The sequence below is a fragment of the Lithobates pipiens genome, unplaced genomic scaffold, assembly GCF_037356315.1.
Source record: "Lithobates pipiens isolate NorthernLeopardFrog02 unplaced genomic scaffold, aLitPip1_a1.2 Scaffold_16, whole genome shotgun sequence".
Taxonomy (NCBI): Eukaryota; Metazoa; Chordata; class Amphibia; order Anura; family Ranidae; genus Lithobates; species Lithobates pipiens.
This window is the reverse complement of record NW_027507748.1, coordinates 255853735-255875784: the sequence shown is the minus strand read 5'-3', so window position 1 is coordinate 255875784 and position 22050 is coordinate 255853735. Positions and strand designations below refer to the sequence as shown.

Genomic DNA, 22050 nt, shown 5'->3' with positions numbered 1-22050 from the left:
TGTGGCATAAGGCTTCACCCACAGCCCACCCAACTCTCTGACATTAAAGTAAGTTAATTCTAGTCAGTCGCTAAGGACATTGGACTGTGGAAGAAAACTGCCTGCACTCCTACACTCTTCATCCTCTTGTTTAAATGTTTTTTTTAACCCATCTATATAAAACTATGCCAGCCCCTCTATTAGAGAGTGGCATAGCACACTATGTCAGTAGTTTTAAAAAATTAGCAGTCCAAATACCTAATTTGAGCAGTGTTCACGTCTGCCACATCACTCGTGGCCGCTTTACATCTCCAATGGATTGCTTCTGCTGTGATCTCCCTCTGACAACAGCTGGAGAGATCACTTGACCGCTTGTCTTCTCCGTAGAAGCCATGTATCGTAGATGTAAAGTGGCAGCAAGTCACTTGACCGACTCAAATTAGGTATTTAGAACAATTGTTTTTGAAAACTACTGACATAGTGTTCTATGTCAGCTTTTAATAGAGAGGCTGGCAGTGGGGGGGGGGGGGGGGGGGGGCAGAGACAGACCAGACACAGAGGGAGATGACAGGCAGGAAGGAAGTCATGAGGGGGGAGAGAAGAGAGCAGAGAGGACAGATACGTATGATGCAGGGACACAATCAGACCACAGTGATCAAGGAGGAGCAGCTCTGATTTTCATGGTTGGTTTAGAGAGGGCATACAGGAAGTGGCAAGTTTAGGATTTTCTTTTTACAATTTAGAGGGGGGCAGATTACACAGCCATTTTCGTGGTTGGTTTAGAGAGGGCATACAGGAAGTGGCAAGTTCAGGATTTTCTTTTTACAATTTAGAGGGGGGCAGATTACACAGCACAAGCGCTGTGTAATCCGCTTTAAGGAACCAGGATCTGCATATTTCTTTTTGGGTTAACAAACACTTTAAACCTTTCAACAGGTATGTAAATACCCTGTGTTTCGTAAGGTGCAGAGTTGGGGGCTGGTCGCATTGGGCAGATCTAAGGTGTGAAGGAGCAGGAATTCTGGCAGATCTGAAATGTGAAGGTGCAGGAATTCAGGCTGATTTAAGATTGTTAAGGTGCAAGAATTGTAGCTTATCTGAGGTCTCTATGGTACAGGAACTGGGGTTTATTGGAGGTCCAAATACAAACATGTTTTGTGTGTGCAGCAGTTAATAAAAATAACTAATGAGTTTTATATGCCATCATTGCAACTATTTCAAAATTGCAAACAATCTATATAACTACAGTGCGCTAATAATCACTGGCATGCTGGTTTCCTATAGCTTTTAAAATGGCACTTGATGTGGAAAAGGTAAACCTTGCATTATTATGTCGATTGATATAACATTGCAAAATCTGGTCTGAGAATGAAGGTTCAGTTAGCACAGGGGATGAAAGGGTTACATATTTTTAGCAACTTAACAGTTTTATTGATGTCAACTAAACCAAAAGATTTTTGGTGTTGATGAGATTGGACATATTTGATCATCAAACTGCATGTTTACACATGTTCAGGCAAGTTCTCCAGACGTGGTGAAGCTGTGGATTATGGCTATGAATAATGTCATAACTTCCACTGTTTGCATTAATCTGACGTATAATTTCTTAACATTCTGAACAGCCTCTAATGTTATTCAAACACAATTTCTTAACTCCTGCATTGCCTTGTGGAATGCAATTTCTTAATATGATCTGAAAGATGAAATGCTGGACTAAAACACAAAATTCCCAAAAAAGCAACATGTTTAAAGTAAATGTATAGCCAAACTTTTCCAAAGCTTTTGACAGAGTAATGTAGGGAAGAGTTTAAGCCTGTATGTGTACCATTGGGGAAATTTGCCTTCAAATTCTGTTACAGAGATGCAGTAGGAAATAGACATGTGTACACTGAAATATTTCATTTCGGAATTTCATTTTCATCCGAAAAATAAATTTATTTAGTTGCTCCCGAAATTTGTTTTTATTTATTTTGTATCGTTAAAAAATGCATTTGTTCAAAAATCTGAAATAATTAAGATTGAATCTGTCATTGAAGGCTTATAGTGTCTGTCAAATGTTCTAAGAAGATTCAACGGAGTAGCTAAACTATATGATGCTGCAATCATACATTTCTGGACGAATGTTCCACCTGCAAACTATAGTAGAATTCTAATGTTGTATGACACTAGTAATAATTATATTTATTAATTATTATTACTAGTCAACCAACATTAGAATTCTTCTATAGCCTATTGGGCGAAGCATTTGACCATAAATGTCCACTCACAGCGACTGCTTCGTGGAATCTTCATGTCAAATCTTTTCGCTCTTTGTCGAATAATCTTGGACTAATAGAGTTAGGTTAGGCACATTCGACCTTTTTTGCTATTGTCTCTAGAATGTCAAATCTTTTCTCTCTATGTCAAATCTTTTCTCTCTATGTAGAATAATCTTGGACTAATAGAGCTAAGGTTAGGCACCTTCGACCACAAGTTCGATTGACACAGATTGCTATTGTCAGCGTCATGTCGAATCTCCTATCTATATCGAACTGTTGTCACAACGAAAACAAAAATAAAGCATTTGTTTATGTCTGATCTTTTGGTTTTTGGATTCTGTAGATTCGTTATCGTTTGTTAAAATGATAACGAAAATACAGACGAAAAGGAATGCACATGTCTAGTAGGAAATCACAGAAAGTGAAATTCCCCTTTTAGTTTTCCCTGGAACAGGTGTCCTTTGACCTTCTTTTTGTTCTGAGGACAATTTTCAAATAATTTTGTATTTCCCCTGACTTTTTCTGTCTCAGTGACAATGGTCTTCAGTATACATGGATAGGTGAATCTCCTGAATTGGAACACAGTCAGCAATAAAAAATCTATCCAATACAAAAAAAAAAGTTTTGGCTGGACATACACATAAAACATACACTAATTACAAAATCATTACAAACTTACTACAAAGACTCATCTCACCCCATGAAGAGAACAAAATATAAATCCTGTATAGTAATAATAATATTAATAATAATAACAACAATTGCAGTTTTACTGATTACCTCAGATATTTTCAATTGTGTTTCATGTACAGGTAGTTGACTGGAGTCCTAGAAAGTAAGGTACAACATACAGGGCTTCTGTTAGAAATGACTGACAGGCCCCCCCCCCCAAAAAAAAAAATATCTAAACAATATTTTCACTAAAAATACACTAAAATCATTATTAGCGGACACAAACATAGCATAACTTACAAAATTCCTGCTGTATCTAAAGAGCTGTTTGGAGTTAATAAAGTTCTGTGTGTAAACAGAACTTAGGCCCAAAATACAGACCAGTTAGCTTAACATCAATAGTATGCAAACTCTTGGAGAGAGTGATTAGGGACTATGTACAAGACTATGTACAAGATTTTAGTAACAAGAACGATATCATTAGCAGTAATCAGCATGGATTCATAAAGAATTGTTCTTGCCAAACCAATCTATTAACCCTCTATGAGGAGGTGAGTTGCCATCTAGATAAAGGAAGGCTTGTAGATGTAGTGTATCTGGATTTTGCAAACGCATTTGACACAGTTCCCCATAAACATTTACTGTACAAAATAAGGTCCATTGGCATGGACCATAGGGTGAGTACATGGATTTAAAACTGGCTACAAGGGCAAGTTCAGAGAGTGGTGATAAATGGGGAGTACTTGGAATGGTCAGCGGTGGGTAGTGGGGTCTCCCAGGGTTCTATGCTGGGACCAATGCTATTTATTTTATTCATAAACGACCTGGAGGATAGGGTAAACAGTTCAATCTCTGTATTTGTGGAAGATACTAAGCTAAGCAGGGCAATAACTTCTCCGCAGGATGTGGAAACCTTGCAAAAAGATCTGAACAAATTAATGGGGTGGGCAACTACATGGAAAATGAGATTTAATTTAGAAAAATGTAAAATGATGGAAAAGGACCTGGGGGTCCTAGTAGATGATAGGCTCAGCAATGGCATGCAATGCCAAGCTGCTGTTAACAAAGCAAACAGAATATTGGCATGCATTAAAAAGGGGATCAACTCCAGAGATAAAATGATCATTTTCCCTCTCTACAAGACTCTGGTCTAGCCGCACCTAGAGTATACTGTCCAGTTCTGGGCACCAGTCCTCAGGAAGGATGTACTGGAAATGGAGCGAGTACAAAGAAGGGCAACTAAGCTAATAAAGGGTCCAGAGGATATTAGTTATGAGGAAAGGTTGCAAGCACTGAACTTATTCTCTCTGGAGAAGAGACGCTTGAGAGGGGATATGATTTCAATTTATAAATACCGTACTGGTGACCCCACAATAGGGATAAAACTTTTTCACGGAAGGGAGTTTAACAAGACATGTTGCCACTCATTAAAATTAGAAGAAAAGAGGTTTAACCTTAAATTACGTAGAGGGCTCTTTACTGTAAGAGTGGCAAGGATGTGGAATTCCCTTCCACAAGCGGTGATCTCAGCGGGGGGACATCGATAGTTTCAAAAAACTATTAGATAACCATATGAACGACCGCAACATACAGGGATATACCATGTAATACTGATATATAATCACACACATAGGTTGGACTTGATGGACTTGTGTCTTTTTTCAACCTCATTTACTATACTATAAACAAGGTCTTGGGGCTCATTCACAGGAGTGCTGTGGTCTGTACAGTCTGATTTTTATTTTTGAATGTGGCCATTGCTGTGTTCAAGCAGCCAATGTTACACTATAGGGACACAGCAGCTGTATAAACACAGCCGCAGGTCCTAACTTAACAGACAAGCGGATGCAGGTGATTGGCCCCAAACACAACAGTATGCATTAGGGGCCTCTCACCTACACCTGCACACCTACACAGTTTACTATGCTCAGTTATCAATGGACACAGAAGCGATCACTATCAATTGCTCACTGTGTCCATTCAGAAAAGGAAGGTGCCAGTAAATTATTTATTTACCAGCCCCTTTCCCTGCTCTCATCCCCCGGGTTCCTGCAGTGCCCAGCGGGAGAGGAAAGCCAGCAGCGTTACAGGGTGTGGGAGCTTGGGCACACAGGGGGGAACAACAGATGTGGGCACATAGGTGTGAACAGCCTATTGCATTAGGGGAGTAGAACCCCAATTATTATTTATTATTATTATTATTATTATTATTATTATTATAATGTCTGAATGCCATGAACCATATATATATATATATATATATATATACCTCCTCTAAAATAATATATTTTAACCCCCACAATAATGTCCATGGCCCCTCTATGGTGATAAATAGGGATGTATAGAGCCCCTCTATACTCATTTGTATGGACCCCTGTATCACTCACCAGCTCAGTGACAATCCCGTGCAATGACACCTTACCATCTTCTCTCCATAAAAGCTGAGCGTCAGGTCCTGGTTCCTCCATCCAGGCCCTTCGGGTCTGGTATGGATTTTTAGGGGAGCCTCACGTCAACAAAAAAATGGTGTGGGGTCCCCCCAAAACCCGTACAATACCGTTATCCAAACATGCAGCCCGATAGGTCAGGAAAGGGGGGGAGAGTGAGTGTCCCTCTCCTGAACCATCCCAGGCCATATGCCCCCCCACCCCAAAGCACCATGTCCCCGTGGGTTATGAGGACATGGGCCTCTTCCCCGCAACCCTGGCTGGTGGTTGTAGGGGTCTGCAGGTGGGGGGCTTATCAGAATCTGAAAGCCCCCTTTAACAAGGGGGCCCCCAGATCCTGCCCCCCATGTAAATGAGTATGACAGTATATGGTATGGCAGACAGCGGGAGCCTTCATCGGGACTGGGGGTTTTCTTTTTTGACGATTCCATTTTGACGATGGATCTACACCGGGGGACATTCTTTAAATAAAAGAATTGGCAAAAACTGCCTACTGTCATTACTACTACTACTTTACACTACACTTTTTTTGGTGAATGAGTAGGGATACTATGTACCCCAACACATTCACATGGGGGGCATGATTTGGGGGGCTTCCAGATTCCGATAAGCCCCCACCCACAGACCCCACCAACCACCAGCCAGGGTCATGGGGAAGATGCCCTTGTTCCAATCTATATGGGGATAAGGTGCTTTGGAGTGGGAGGGGCAGAGCCCCCCTGCCCCAAAGTACCCCCTCATGTTGGCGGCATGTGGTCTTGTATGGTTCAAGAGGAGACGAGGGTGCTTGCTTGGCCCCCACCCTTCCTGACCTGCCGGGCTGGCTGCTTGGGGATGAGGGCTTGGTATGGATTTTTTTTTTGGGGGGGGGGGTTACACTGTTTTTTCATTTAGTTTTCATTGCTGGCATTCTTTTCACATGTCACACACAAGTCGCATGTATATCATACAGGTGCGACTTCCATGCAACTTTTGAGGTTTTACGTTGAAGTCTATGGCCCTCAAGAATGAAAGTCAGACCAAAATAGTGCAGGAACTACTTTAAAGTCGCTGTGACTTTAAGTTGCACAGATATTAACAGTACTCATTGGTAAACATGTGGTGCGACTTTGGGTTCCAAAGTCACATGATGAGTCACACAAGTGTGAATGGGACCTTAAAGTGGTTGTAAAGGCGGAAGTTTTTTTTTATCTTAATGTATTCTATGTGTAGCAGCCTCCCCAGCACCCCCTAATACTTACCTGAGCCCCTTCTCTGTCCAGCAATGTCCATGAATCCCCTGGCCGTCTCTCCCTCCTTATTGGCTCCCACGGATGTCAAATAAAGTCAGTGAGCCAATCAGGGAAGAGAGGTGTGAATGTACACACGGAGCTACAGCTCAGCTCAGTTGCCCCCATAGCAAGTTGCTTGCTGTGGGGGCACTCGACAGGAGGGAGGGGCCAGGATCAGCAAAGAGGCAAACGTGTAGAAGAAGGGGGCTGTCCTTGGGATGCTATTGGGGGTATCCACCCTTTTATCCACCCCTCCAGGGAATCCTTCCCTGGTTTTCTGCACGTTGGCGCTGTCTTTCTCCCATTTTCACCAGTTTCCAACATAGCAGAATTGCTACTTCTGGTCCTGGCTATTACGTCATTTCTGGTTCAGACGTCACTTCCGAAAACTATCCCTGGATTGACACGGCGGGGGATGATGGAGAGATTGCCTCTCCTAACAGCCAGACATCCCCACAGCTGTGGAAGTTTTTGTTTTGCTGCAAATCGCGCCACATACATTGTTCCACCTTTGTCACCTGACCTGTCTCCACTGCTTTTATTCCTCCCACCTCATCTCTCTCCCTGAGTAGATGCTGGTTGGAGGTGCAGTGCTGTTAGTGGAGATTTCCTTTTGGGATTTGATGCTGTGACCTATGCACTGGTAAGCTGTGCTGTGTAAACCATTTGGTCAAATTTTGACAATTGGATGATTACACTGGGAACATTTATAGTTATTCTGGGGTTCTTTTATGTTTTATTTATTTTTTTCGTCTAAATGGATTTGGGTCCTGAGACCCTCTCTGCATTTCTTTAACTACTGTCTTTTTTGATCTGCAACTACCATTCGCTGGGCCATATACATGTGATCAGGGGTCAAGTCCTGGTGAAAAAAGTGTGGGAACTCCCACCAAAGATCCACTCCCCCACCAAAAAAAAAAATGTTACGCTCATATGCATATATATTTCACAGAAAATACAATGCAACATTTATTGTAAAGTGCCAGTTTACAAAAACAAAATAAGTTAACTTGTCAAACTAACAGAATAATCACCACAAGAATGGAGGGGGACAGCAGAATGAAGGTGGACAGCGGAACGGAGGGGGACATGGAGGAAAACTGAAGGGGGACAGCAGCAGAATGGAGGGGGACAGTAGCAGAACGGAGGGGGAGTGGAGGACACAGCAGCAGAACGGAGGGGGAGTGGGGGGACAGCAGCAAAATGGAGGGGGAGTGGGGGATAGACATCTGCGCTTCGTTTCGTACGAATCTCAAATTCGTACGAATTTCTCAAAATTCGTACGTTCGGGAGGATCCGAAATACGAATTGCCGTGCGTCCGAATTCTGTACGGAATACGAACTTTTGTTTACGAATTCCGGATCTCAGTCATTATGCTTATTATGACTTGCAGAAGACTTCTGTGATAGAAGTCAATGTAAATTGCCTGAAGACATCAGTGAAGGACTTTCATCCTCTCTGGGCAGGCTGCCAAGAAAAGAACAAAATGATACTTGATGATTTTTTTAGCAGAGACCCTAGGGAATAAAATAGCGGTTGTTGCAATATTTTATGTGACGCGGTATTTGCGCAGAGGTCTTTCAAATGCAAGTTAGCCCTTTATCACGGTGCTGGTGTCATTGCTGTATGTCACTCTGCGGATGTCAGTGCTCTCTATCACGGTGCTGTTGTCAGATCACTCTATCACGGTGCAGGTGTCATTGCTGTATGTCACGCTGCTGATGTCACTGCTCCCTAGAGGTCGACCGAAAAAAAAGGGCTAACTTGCGTTTGAAAGATTTTCTACTGGATTTTTACTTGTAAGCAACAAGTGTCAGAAAAGATTTAGTCTTTAAATGGTTAAACTGAGAACTTCTACACACAGAGTTCAGCTCATTGAAGAAGAAACATTGTATCATTTTGTTCTTTGCTTGGCAGCCTGCCCAGAGAGGATGAAAGTCCTTCACTGATTTTCAATTTACATTGACTTCTATCACAAAAGTCTTCTGCAAGTCATAATAAGCATAATGAGCAATGTTTTTGCCTTTAAATTCATCGTAAAGAACGTTCGTACACGTTAACGACAATTCGTATTTCGTACGAAACGGACACGAAATACGAAGTACGAATTAATTTTATTACGAATTGAAACGGAACAGAACGAAGCGAATTTATTGACGGCGCCCATGTCTAGTGGGGGACAGCAGCAGAATGGAGGGGGAGTGGGGGACACAGCAGCAGAACGGAGGGGGAGGGGGGGACAAAGCAGCAGAATGGAGGAGGATTGGGGATACAGCAGCAGAACGGAGAAGGAGTGGGGGGGCACACCAGCAGAATGGAGGAGGAGTGGGGGACACAGCAGCAGAATGGAGGAGGAGTGGGGGACACAGAAGCAGAATGGAGGGGGAGTGGGTGACACAGCAGCAGAACGGAGGGGGAATCGGGGACAGCAGCAGAACGGAGGGGGAGTGGGGGACAGCAGCAGAACAGAGGGGGAGTGGGGGACACAGCAGCAGAACGGAGGGGGAGCATGCTCACTGTAACTAACAAAGTGTGTGCAACACACTAACCTGGAAGTTTGTCAATTACTCTGGTGGGCGGCAAACTCGCGGCGGTCCTTGTGGGTGGGAGGACTCGGAGGCTCAGGAGAGGAGAAGTTGAACTGGAGAAGTCTGGCAGCTCAGAGTTGGGCTGCACTACTGGCAATGTGCTACAGCGGGTGCGGGAGTAGCCGGTGGCTGCCCCGGGACTGTCTGGCACTGACTGGGCAGTGGGCACAGACTGGATCCTTACCAGTAGTAAGTGTGGCTCTTTCTGGTGTGGTGTCTGTGGCTGACTGCTCTCCCTCCCGGAGGCGCTGCTCAGCCTAGCAACCAGTTACTCAGGCATATGCAGGATGCGGCTGCTAACGGGAACTGAGTTCCTGTTGTGGAAAAAGTACAGGAACTCCGTTCCCAATGCGTTCCCGCAGGACTTGAGCCCTGCATGTGATCCCATTTGTCCACTAAGGTATGACCATTATTTAGGCGCGAGTTTATATCATCATCTTTTTTAAATGTATTCAGCATGTTATATATACATTTTTGTTAGGCACACTGTTCTCATGCTCTGGCTGATATCCCTTGTGCCTGGGACACATGGGCTGATATTGTTCCTTCCCTCCTCTGTGTCTCTCTACTGCCCTCCTTCCACCTTTGATGACTTCCGGCATTATCAATTGCATTTTGTGTACTTCATAAGCCATGTAAGTTTGTGTGTTATTTGAATCTGTACATGGTCCTTTGAATATGTTTACAGTTGGATATGCAGTATACTTATTTTGTGTGTTTACTTCAGAGAATCCTTTAATGTGGTATCCAAAGGCAATTCCCTGAAGAAGACCATACTGGTCAAAACACGTCGGGGCTGCTTGGCAAAATGCACTATCCATTATATCCATTCAAATGTATTGTATTATTCTGTACATGTTTGTTGTTACATATATTTTTATGTTTGGTTATCTCCCCAACTTATATCTAAAACTCACAAATGACATACTAACTACAAAAACCAATGGACACTATTCTGTATTACTACTTCTGGACTTTTTGGCTGCCTTTGATATGAATGACCACCTCCTCCTCCTCAAAAAACTTTACTCCCTCAGTCTCCATGACTGCGCTCTTTGGTGGCTCTCATCCTACCTATTCCAACACACCTTTAGTGTCACTTACAATTCTACTTCCTCCTCTCCTCTTCCGTCGGGTCCCCCTAAGATTCTGTTCTTGGACCTCTCTTATTTTCAATCTACACCTCTTCCCTAGGTCAGTTGATTGCCTCACACGGCTTTCAATATAATTTCTACGCTGATGACACCCAAATCTATCTCTCCATCCCTCAACTCACTCCATAAGTCTCCTCACGTGTTACTAACTTACTAACAGACATATGTCTGGATGTCAGACCACTTCTTCAAACTCAACTTCTCCAAAACCGAGCTCATAATATTTCCTCCCCCACGTGCCTCTTCCCCTGACTTCTCTCTTAAAAGCAATGGCACAACCATCCACTCATCCCCACATGCCAGGGTGCTAGGTGTAATCCTGGACTCTGAACTCTCCTTTCGGCCCCACATCCAATCCCTTTCCAAAGTTTCTAAACCGCAAAGCTCCTGATTCCCTTCCTGGTTATAACTACTGCAACTCCCTCCTCATTGGCTTGCCTTTACATAGACTATCCCCCTTCAGTCCATCATGAATACTGCTGCCAGACTCATACAGTTTACAACCAGCTCAGCGTCTGCTACCCCTTTCTGCCAATCCTTCCATTGGCTGCCACCCAACAAATTAAATTCAAAATACTAACAATAATTTACAAAGCCACCCACAGCTCTGCCCCCAGCTACATCACTAGCCTAGTCTCAAAATACCAACCTAATCGTCCTCTTCATTCCTCCCAAGGCCTCCTGCCAGGGGCGTAACTATAGGGGGTGCAGCAGTTGCGACCGCAACCGGGCCCTGTGATGCAGGGGGCCCATGCAGCCCCCTCTACATATGGCCGGCAGCAGCATAGGCAGCTAGGGGTACCAGTGCACCATGCACACGGGTGGCTGGAGGTGGAGGGTGACTAGCACAGCTCCATGCTCGACTATCGCACTGGCTGCTCTTTAGTTGTGCATTCCCCGCATGACCTGTGTCCTCGGCCGGCTCCTCAGAGTACCCCTCTCCTGCTCCATGCATTGCCGCTCAGTCCGATGTCTGTTCTCCCCAGCCAGAGTTCTGCCCCCCCTGAGTCCGGCCCACACTGCACTGCATACTTCTCCCGGGTAAACAAACTTTAAGCACACAGATGCAGTGCAGCCCTATGAGAGCCGGCTCCCGGAGAACACTGCAGGCTTGTCTGCCAGCCCCCCTCCTCCCCCGTCATACACAGATGATGAAAGGTCTTTCTGGGAGATATGCTGATCGCCCGTCCAGCACACTGGATGGAGCCCAGGCCAACATGGATGAGTGCGCAGCCTACAGCTTGGTCATGGTGAGTGAGAGGACCCCATCCCCCACACACCATTACATACCCCCTCCATCTCCCCCTGGGGACAGGGACCCCCACCTCCCCTGGGGACAGGGACCCCTTCTCACGTGGGGACAGGGACCCTCACCTCCCCTGGGGACAGGGACCCCTTCTCACCTGGGGGCAGTAACTTCATCTGCCCTGGAGAAAAGGACCTCATCTCTTCTGGGGACGGGGACCCCATCCTGCCTAGGGACAGTCCCCCAATGGGGCACCTAAAAATAAAAATAATAAAAAAAACTACTGATACCAGTGGTGGAACTACAGGGCTCACAAAGGTCATACCTGTAACCACGCCCTGGAGTTCCACCGCCGGACACGGAGGGAAGGGCCCTGGCTGGGGTTCAGGGGGGCCCTTCATGGTTTCTTGCATCGGGGCCCTGAAGGTTATAGTTACGCCACTGCCTCCTGCTCTCTAGCTCCCTCATCACCTCCTCCCATATTTGCCTTTAGGACTTCTTCCAAGCCTCTCCCATCCTCTGGAATACCCTACCCCAATCTGTCAGACTATCTCCAAATCTACTTTCAGACGATCCCTGATAACTTTTCTCTTCGTCGAAGCCTGCCCTGCCTCCACCTAAAAAACGTTCTTTTATTTTCTTCATCAGCTCACTTCCCACAGTTTTTACCCTTTCGTATAACTTGACCCTCCCTCTTAGATTGTAAGCTGTAACAAGCAGGGCCCTCTGATTTTTCCTATATTGAATTGTATTGTAATTGTACTGTCTGCCCTACTGTTGTAAAGCTCTGCACACACTGTCAGCGCTATATAAATCCTGAATAATAATAATAATAATAATGTATAGGCAATATTTTAGCTTTTTTAATAATTACTTTTTTTTTATATACTCAACTACTTACTTTTTGGGTATCACAAAGCCCCGGTGCTCCTCACAATTTTACCATTTCCCTTGTGGATCTTTCTATACATTATTTGGAGCTGACACCCGCCATTTGAAAATTTTTGGCTGTATGTGGGATATTTTTATACTGTGTATGACTTTAATCCAGTGGTGCTGCAGAAGTACATGTACAGGTGGAAATTGTACGTGAAATTAAAAAAAGGACCAGATGTTAGATTGCCACGACAGCATTGCAAGGTGGTTACGCTAAGGGAGGATGGCATTCCTCTACCCTTTGGCACACAGAAGGGAGTCTTGATCAACGAACCCAGGAAAGGGGCGAGGTAAGAGACTTCTTCAGCCGTACTGAGACTGATCTTGGTGTTACTGAGGGTGACAGGGGATGAGGCAGCCGGATGGTGAGTGTGGTATAGTCTATCCAGTTAAACTAGGGTCGTAGATAATTTTTTTCCTGGGTGGGGGGGTTCAGGTCTTTAAAACCCAAAGGAATCATTTAGGTCATGAAGATTTTCAATGCAGCACAGCAAAAATTATCTCCATTCAACTGAATGCGGCTGTGATGCAGTAGTGTAGGGTTTAAGGGATTCAAATATGTGACTAGGAAGCAATACTGCACCTCCTCGCTGCCTGCCAAATGTTCTTTGAAGAACAATCTGACCACGGATCCTCTTCAGAGTGCAAAACTAGTGGAATCTAGCCTTAAAGTGAATGTAAGGGTTAGTTTTTTTTTTTAAATAACAAACATATCATACTTACCTCCACTGTGCAGCTCGTTTTACACAAAACTGCCCCAATTCTTCCCGAGAGCGGAACGTGACCTAAACCAAGATGGCGCAGGGGGCTCCTCGCCACATGCTTCGAGCAGTACGGGCTCAATGACACCTAGCCCGGCTTCACAATACCGCTCTCCACATCAGTCGCCTGAAGCATCAACACCGCTCTCAGGAAGCCCAGCAAAGTCCAGGCCATGGATGGCTGTAGATTTCGGCGACAACAAGGTGAGCACAGATGTGGAGACATTAGATGACACCAGAGAGCTAGCAGACATGATTGACTCCTTCCCCACTAGCAACCAACCACTCTCTGACAATACGCTGAAAGACATGTTAGTCTCCCTCCGGAGCTCATTACATGCAGACATGATGGAGTGTATGAGGGGGATTAAGACTGATGTGACTGAGCTAGGCAGGTGGGTAGACCATGTGGAACATAAAATGGGTGAGTTCACCTCCATGTTTAACTCACTCGTTAATGCCCTTAATAAACAAGTGGATGAGGTGACATGGCTGAGGGCCAAGGTCGCGGACCTCGAGGACAGGTCCAGAAGGAATAATATTAAAGCGCGGGGGATCCCTGAATCCATTACAGGGGTCAGCTGCAGCAGTATGCTCAAGATCTTTTCAAGGCCTTCCTACCAGACCTATTAGAGGCAGAGATGGTGATTAATAGGATACATAGGCTACCGAAACCTGCACATCTAGCAGATAACATTCCAAGAGACGTCCTGATGAGGGTACATTTCTATCATGTCAAAGACAGGTTTATGTCAGCATTCCGTACCAAAAAACAACCCCCCGAGAGATACACCTCTCTACAGCTCTTTGCGGATCTTTCGCAGTTCACAATTCAAAAGCGCGCAGCCCTCCTGCCTGTCACCAAGGCCCTGCGAAATCATGCAATAATCTACTGGTGGGGATACCCATCGAAATTGACAATCACAAATAAAGACCAAACCCCGGTGGTCAACAACCTTGAAGAGGGACTTGCCCTGCTCAGGTCATGGGACATTCTCCGAGCGAACACAACAGCCACCCAGGACACTTCGTCCACTTCCAAGATTGAAATGCAGGACTCATGGCAGGTGGTATCCCAAAAGAAGACAAAGCAGAAGCGCCATAGCTGAACACCTTGTGCACAACTCTTAAATGTAGAGCATACTATCCCATTGCACCATAAATGTTGAGTGCCATTTTTCTCCCCCCCTTGCACACGGCAAGATATAGGTATTGTTATCCTCATCAGGTTCCCCTTGGAATCCTCATTTTTATTTGACTGGTTGTTGTTCAAATCCCTATTGACATAATTTTTTTTCTTCTTTTGCATTTTGTATTTGATATTCCTTCCCAAACCAGAGTTGAGGACCTGCTTGTAAACTGGAATATACCGCAGAATACAAGACGACCACTACCCTTAAAAACGTGCATCATTGTGGTGAGAACTAGTCGTGCTAAAGGTAATATATCTTCTGTCACAATGCTGCAAAAATGGTGTTGAAGGTAGTTTTGCTTAATGCACATGGCTTAAATCATCCGGCTAAGAGATCTGCCCTGTGGAGAGAAGCCCAAAAACTACATGCAGACGTCTTATGTGTACAGGAGTCACATTTTTCTAGCAGTGAACCATTCACTCTGATGCCGCGTACACACGATCAGACTATCCGGCGGACTATATCGGGAGTCTGCCGTACTTTTGAAAATTAACGAACTTACCCACACACGGAGGTAAGTCCGTTCATTTTGAACGCGGCTCCAGGTAGCGAGGACTAGCGAAGGAATTCAATGTCGCCGCCTTCGGCGAGATTGACACATCGCTGGCCCCGTCACCTGGTATGGACTTAAAGGGGAAGCCCTATGCTGAAAAGGCGTGGGGGTCCCCCCCAAGGTCCATATAAGACTCTTATCCGAGCATGCAGCTCGGTCGGTCAGGAAAGGGGGTGGGGATGAACGAGTACCACCCTCCTGAGCCATACCAGGCCGCGTGCCCTCAACATGGGGGGTGCTTTGGGGAAGGGGGGCCGTGCTGCCCCCCCACCACAAAGCACCTTGTCCACATGTTGATGAGGACAAGGGCCTCTTCCCGACAACCCTGGCCGTTGGTTGTCGGGGTCTGCAGGCGGGGGGCTTATTGGAATCCGGGAGCTCCCTTTAATAAGGGGGGCCCCAGATACCGGCCCCCCACCCTATGTGAATGAGTATGGGGTACAATGTACCCCTACCCATTCCCCTGTGAAAAAAATGTAAATAAAACACAACACACAAGGGTTTAAAATAATTTATTGCACAGCTCCGGGGGTCTTCTTCCGTCTTCAGGGGTCTTGTCCCCCTCTTCGGGGGTTTTGTCCCCCTATTCAGTTCTTCTTGCCGGGTCTCCACTTTCTTCCTTTAGCTCTTTCACTAGCGGTGGCCCGGTCTTCTGTCGCCGCCGCCACCTCTTCTTCCAACTTCGGGGGTCTTGTGCCCCTCTTCGGTTCTTCTTGCCGGGCCTCCGCTCCTTCTTCCAGGTCTTTTACTGGCGGGGGCCTGGTCTTCTGTCAGCGCCTTCTTTTCTCTTCTTCTCTTCTTTTCTTCTTCTTTGAGATGTTGACTTGACACTGTCTCTGGCCGTAATGACAGGGACGTGTTGCGCGGCGACTTTTATAGGGACAATGGGCGGGGTCACCGGGTGATGTGCCTTCCTATTATGATGTCACAGTCCCAGAGGACGAAGTGCGCCGTGTGTATGCGGCATCAGACACAAGAACTTCCCTTCTGTCTTTGCAGCGTCAGCGCCTCAGAAGAAGAAAGGGACAATTATTGCTATCAGAGACAGTGTGACATTCATATACAGAGAAACTATAGCGGATCCAGAAGGGAGATACTTAATACTGGTTGGCAATCTTAACAATAGAACTTATACTATTGTGAGTCTGTATGCTCCCAATTCCCACCAAATAAGATTTCTAAGGCGTTTGATTAACAAAATCTCAAAAGTTAAAAAGGGGGATTTGATGTTATGCGGTGATTATAATTTAACTAATGACTATAAAATGGACACCACAACTAAATCCAAAAGACCATTACCCTCTTTGCAACATTCCATGTGGAGGATCTGTACGATGTCTGGAGGTGTCAACATGCAAATGAACGGGATTATTCCTTTCACTCCTCCAGACATAATACATATTCATGAATTGATATGATTGTTGTTGATAAGGTTCTGCTACAGACGGTGTCCTCCTCCACCATTCATGATATTACGTGGTCAGACCACGCGCCAGTTTCTGTCACGGTGGTGGAGGCGCAGGCTCCTGATATGGCATACATTTGGAGAGCCAACTCTGGTCTGTTTCAGGACCTATCCCAGGTGACCTATCTAACAAATCAACTAAATGAATACTTTAGGTTAAATAAGGATTCGGTTATTAACCCAATGACATTGTGGTGTGCCCACAAAGCTTTTATTAGAGGAAACATGATACAAACCAACTCTAGGCTTAAAAAACAAAAAACACGTCAATTAGACCTCCTTTTACATGAAATTAGAGCTGGGAAGTTTCTCGCCAGCCGTTTAAAAGAGTATAGATTGTGTTCCAAAGTCCCATACCTCACTAATGACACTAATAAAAGCAAAATATTCAACCCTTAAGACATTGCAGAAAGTTTTGCCAGGTACTACTCCTCCCTATATAACATTAGTAAAGATAAAGATACCCCCCAACCTATAGAAAAAGCCATTCAATCCTTTTTAGAGCATATTAAACTCCCAAAGCTAACACAGGATCACCTACTAACTCTTGATGAAGCCATATCACAAGAGGAGATAAACAGGGTAATAAGAATGCTGCCGGCGGGTAAATCCCCGGGGCCGGACGGCTTGCCTAATGATTACTATAAAGTGTTTAAAGCTACTCTAACCCCTACATTATTACCAATTTTCTCCTTGGCCATAGAATCAACTGCCTTTCCAGCAGAGATGCTTAGAACTTATGTCATCACTATATCAAAACCAGGGAAACGCACTGATAACCCCACCAACTACCACCCAATTTTGTTGCTTAATACTGACGTCAAGCTCTATGCTAAAATCCTTGCTCTAAGACTGTCCCATGTTATGCCCACTCTGATTAATCCAGACCAAGCAGGTTTTACCAGCGGGAGACAGGCTTCTGATGCAACTCGTAGAGTCATTGACATCATTCAATAGGCAAAAACCAGTCGGACGCCTTCTCTGCTCCTTTCCCTGAATGCGGAGAAGGCGTTTGATAGGATGCACTGGGGATACATGAGATCTACCCTTGGCAAATTTGGCTTTGAAGTTCCTATCCTATCTGCAATTTTATCTCTCTACTCAACACCTTCTGCTCAGGTATATACCTCAGGTATCCTTTCCCGGCCCTTTCTTATAACCAATGGAACACGGCAGGGATGTCCCTTATCCCCATCAATTTTCAATATTCTCATAGAGCCCTTAGCGGAAAAAATTAGATCTCATCCGGGTATTTTTGGCTTTCAGTTTCATAACATTGTACATAAAATAAATTTATTCGCGGACGTTATAATTTTATTTATAACAACCCCAGCCCAATCATTACAACACGCCCACGAAACATTGGATCGTTTTAGTAGAATTTCATATTACAAGGCTAATTATACTTAATCGCTTATTCTGCCCCTTGACATATCCCCAGATCTTCAAACTAAGTTGAAATCTTAATTTCCCTATTCATGGAGTAGTGACAAAATTTCTTATTTAGGCATTCAAATTACAGCAGACCCATCCAGATTAGCTGAGACTAACTACGTCATCCTCATAGATAAGTTAATCAAAGAAACAAAACGTCTATGTAAATTTGAACTATCGTGGTCAGGCCGTTTGGCCGCATTTGAAATGCTTATACTCCCTCAAATTTTGTATATATTCCACATACTCCCTGTCCCCCTGGCATCTACCCATCTTAAACAAATTAATTCTATCCTAACTAAATACGTATGGAACAAAAAGCCTAGATGCTACAAAGTCCTACTAACCAAGCACAGATCAACGGGAGGGATGGGCTTTATAGATCTACATGATTACTTTAGAGCGGCCATACTAACCCAACTCAAAACTTGTTTTTTAACCACAGTTCAGGCACCATGGCACTCTATAGAACAGCATATGTGCCCTACTAAAGATCTCCCTTCCCTCCTACTATTAGACATTTGGAAACCATTCCCCTTAAAACAACTTCCCCTAACCATACAAGTGTCATTGTTGGTGTGGAGAGATATCCTGAAAACAAAATTCCAAGGTGTTAGTCTGATAGAGATCCCCATTCCCATGGACATAATCTCTGAAGCTATCCCAGATATTAATCTTAAAGAATGGAGTAGTAAGGGAATTGAACTGATAGCGGACCTATTTCAGGGTCAACACATTAAGTCGTTTGTTACACTCATTAAAGAATTTAACATCCTACCCAGAGATGAATACAAATACTATCAAGTAGCCCATTTTATGAGAACGGTGGCCTCACCATGCATATGCATACCAGACATGGAATGGAAATACTTTTCAACTATGACCCAATCGAAGAAGGGTATTACTCTTTTCTATGATCTCCTCCAGAACAAAAAAGTTTTTACTAAATTAAAACCTTTCCAGAAATGTGAAGAAGATATAGAGAAAACATTTACTCATAAACAGTTTCAGGATGCCTTTAAGGCTATCTACACAAACTCCAAGTGTACTAACCATTGGGAGCTATCCCAAAAAATTGCATTGCGGTGGTACCTCACACCATACAGATTATCTACATTTTTCAACTCTAACTCTGATTTGTACTGGAGGGGATGTGGGGAAATAGGTAACATTAAACATATATTCTGGTCCTGTAAGCATTTGACTAGTTTTTGGAACAGCATTTTTCGACATATCCTCCGTCACAGGTATCATTACTAAACTGCATGCAGGGTTGGCCGTCCTAAACCTGATTATTGAAGATTTCCCTGCACCAGCTTGAACAATGGTCACACATATCCTCCTAGCTGCTAGATTGCTCATAACCCAAAAATGGAAGACTAGCACGGCCCGAACATTTCTGAAGCAGTTAAGATTATACTAACCCACCATGTATATGAATCTATCTTAGCCAACAGGTTAGGCACAGGAAATAGATGTAGCAGCAGATGGAAAATTTGGAAAGAATACTACGTTAACTTCTGAAATAGATATACTCTAATGTTAGACTCAAGGGACCTTGGACGCAATACCTCAATCTTGGCTACTTCTAGCTATTGGTAAATCTGGTTCTCACTCTGGTTTTAACTTTGGTATCCAGTTGACTATAACTATGTTATTTTCACTGTAGCTAAACTAATCATACCCCTTCCTTTCACTTTTTCTTTTTTATATTTAAATTCCCTTTCACCCTTTCCCACCCTTTTATAAATACGGATGGTCCATTGTTAATAAAATACTCCAACAGTGGTCTCCCCATTCCTCATAGATGGTGTGAAAATTTTTGCGCTGATTCACATAGCTTTGTTAAGGAACCATGTTGGTATAGATGTCTCAAGTAATTATATGTATGGTTAATCTTAGTGGGGAATGGTAAACACCCCTGGTATGTACCAACTAATACCATCTGTACTTTGAACTATTGATCTGGAACCGCGAACCCTGGGCAAAGGGACAGCGTGTCCCCGCCGGGTGAAGTTCCAGGGTTCAGGTAAGTAAAATGGGGGGCTGGAGGGCCGGTCACTGCCAGGTGTTTTTTCACCTTAATGCATAGAATGCATTTGGGTGAAAAAACACGGGGGTTTACAACCCCTTTAAGTGTTTATGCAGCTGACATCCTAAGGTTTTTAAATATACACCAACTATGTCCTTCCTGAGCTAAATTTTTAACTTGCATCCGTACTGATTTTGTTCCTTTAACACTTTATGGATATTAGACATGTGCACACTGAAATATTTTGTTTCGCAATTTCGTTTTCATACGAAAAATAAATTTATTTAATTACTCCCGAAATATGTTTTTATTTATTTTGTTTAGTTAAAAAGTACATTTGTCCGAAAATCTGAAATAATTAAGGTTGAATCTGTCATTGAAGGCTTATGGTGTCTGTCGAATGTTCTCAGAAGATTCAACGGAGCAGCTAAACTGTAAGACGCCGCAATCATACATTTCCAGTCCAATGTTCCACCTACAAGCTATAGTAGAATTTTAATGTTGTATGACACTAGTAATAATTATATTTATGAATCATTTTTAATAGTCAACCAACATTAGAATTCTTTTATAGCATTTGACCATAAATGTCCGCTCGCGGCGACTGCTTCGTCAAATCTTCATGTCAAATCTTTTCTCTCTATGTAGAATAATCTTGGACTAATAGAGCTAAGGTTAGGCACATTCGACCACAGGTTCGATGGACACAGATCGCTATTGTCAGCGTCATGTTGAATCTCCTATCTATATCGAACTGTTGTCGCAACAAAAACGAAAATAAAGCATTTGTTTATGTCGGATCTTTAGATTTTGGATTCTGCAACAATAACGAAAATACCCGAAATTCGGACGAAAATGCATTCGGACGAAAACAGATGCCGAATGGATATATAGTATTTTAAAAAAGAATTATAATTGGTACTTACTGCATATTTTCATTGTGTAACAATATGCAGCATGTACCTGGTAAATAATTTATTTTAAATAAAAGAAACTGAGACAACTTCACAAATACCTGCTCAGGTTCCACAGTAAGATTGCCTCTTATCCAGTCTTAAGCCCCTAAAATCCACTGATACAGTAGAAACTGACTGACATTCAGCCCATTTGTATAAGTAGTAGTACTTGTTCCACAGAAATCGATCTCACTGCCAGCTCTTGTCAGATGAGCATGCTTGAAGACCCAAGACTGGATTTTAGCGAACCTTACTGTACAACCTGAGCAGGTGCAAAGGGCAACATATTGTGGTTCAATCAAACTCCCTCCCAGAAGCAAATCCCTGCTATTAACCATCCCTGTAAACTTCTCTAAAAAAAATCCCCCCTTCTCCAAAAGCAAACCCCAGTACCTTGCCTTAACCACCCCTCCAAAAGAAACTCTCCCAGGCAGGAATTCTCACCCCCTCCTTCCCCCAAACAGAAAGTTTATGCCTCTCCATTTGTCAGACCTCAGATTCAGTGCTGCACAGAATCAGGAAAACTTCTGCAGTCCCAGTCTCCCTTCTGCTGTGTCATATGTACGTCGAGGAGGAGTCTAGGAGTTCCCTCAACCGTGCACTGTTGCAGGTATCCGAGACCTGTTTGGAGGTATTGCAAGCATCGGGACCGCACAGGAATTTCATGCCTTTTGGGGGGACCCCTTATTAAACTGATGGGGATTGCGCACAATAGAAGAGGCACTCCGAAACTCTTCATTGCTAATACTGTGCTGCTGGTACAGCTGAGCAGCAAGGACACTGTCTGGGCATTTTCCCAGGATGCTCTGGGGAGGTTTGAACACTTCTGACCCCCCCTTATCTATGCCCCTGAGTTAAACCTACGTTTGTGATTTTTATTTTCCAACACTGCCCAGATATCTCTTTATTCTGCTTTGGCCCCAAGGCAGAACTTAGAGGCACACCACTCGCAACTTTAGACCATTAAGAGAATGGGTCATTTGTTACTACCCTATGGACCTGTTCTTGCAGCCAGTTTCATATCCATGTACATACAAATTCATTAAATCCAACATACTTTATTTTATAAATTAAACATTTATTAGGTATCAAATGCTTTAGCAA

The 22050-nt window shown here is 43.9% G+C and overlaps 1 protein-coding gene across 4 annotated transcripts in view; it reads right to left on the bottom strand.

Annotated features, from left to right (window-relative positions):
- Positions 1-22050, bottom strand: part of SLC26A9 (solute carrier family 26 member 9) — a 753885-nt gene that overhangs the window by 622952 nt on the left and 108883 nt on the right. For 2 of the 4 annotated variants that reach the window (XM_077481318.1, XM_077481322.1), the window contains exon 2: positions 3018-3065. The exons of the other annotated variants lie outside the window; for them this stretch is intronic. The gene's annotated coding sequence lies outside the window, so the exon portion shown is untranslated. The remainder of the gene's footprint in view (positions 1-3017; positions 3066-22050) is intronic. 4 annotated transcript variants of the gene reach the window in all.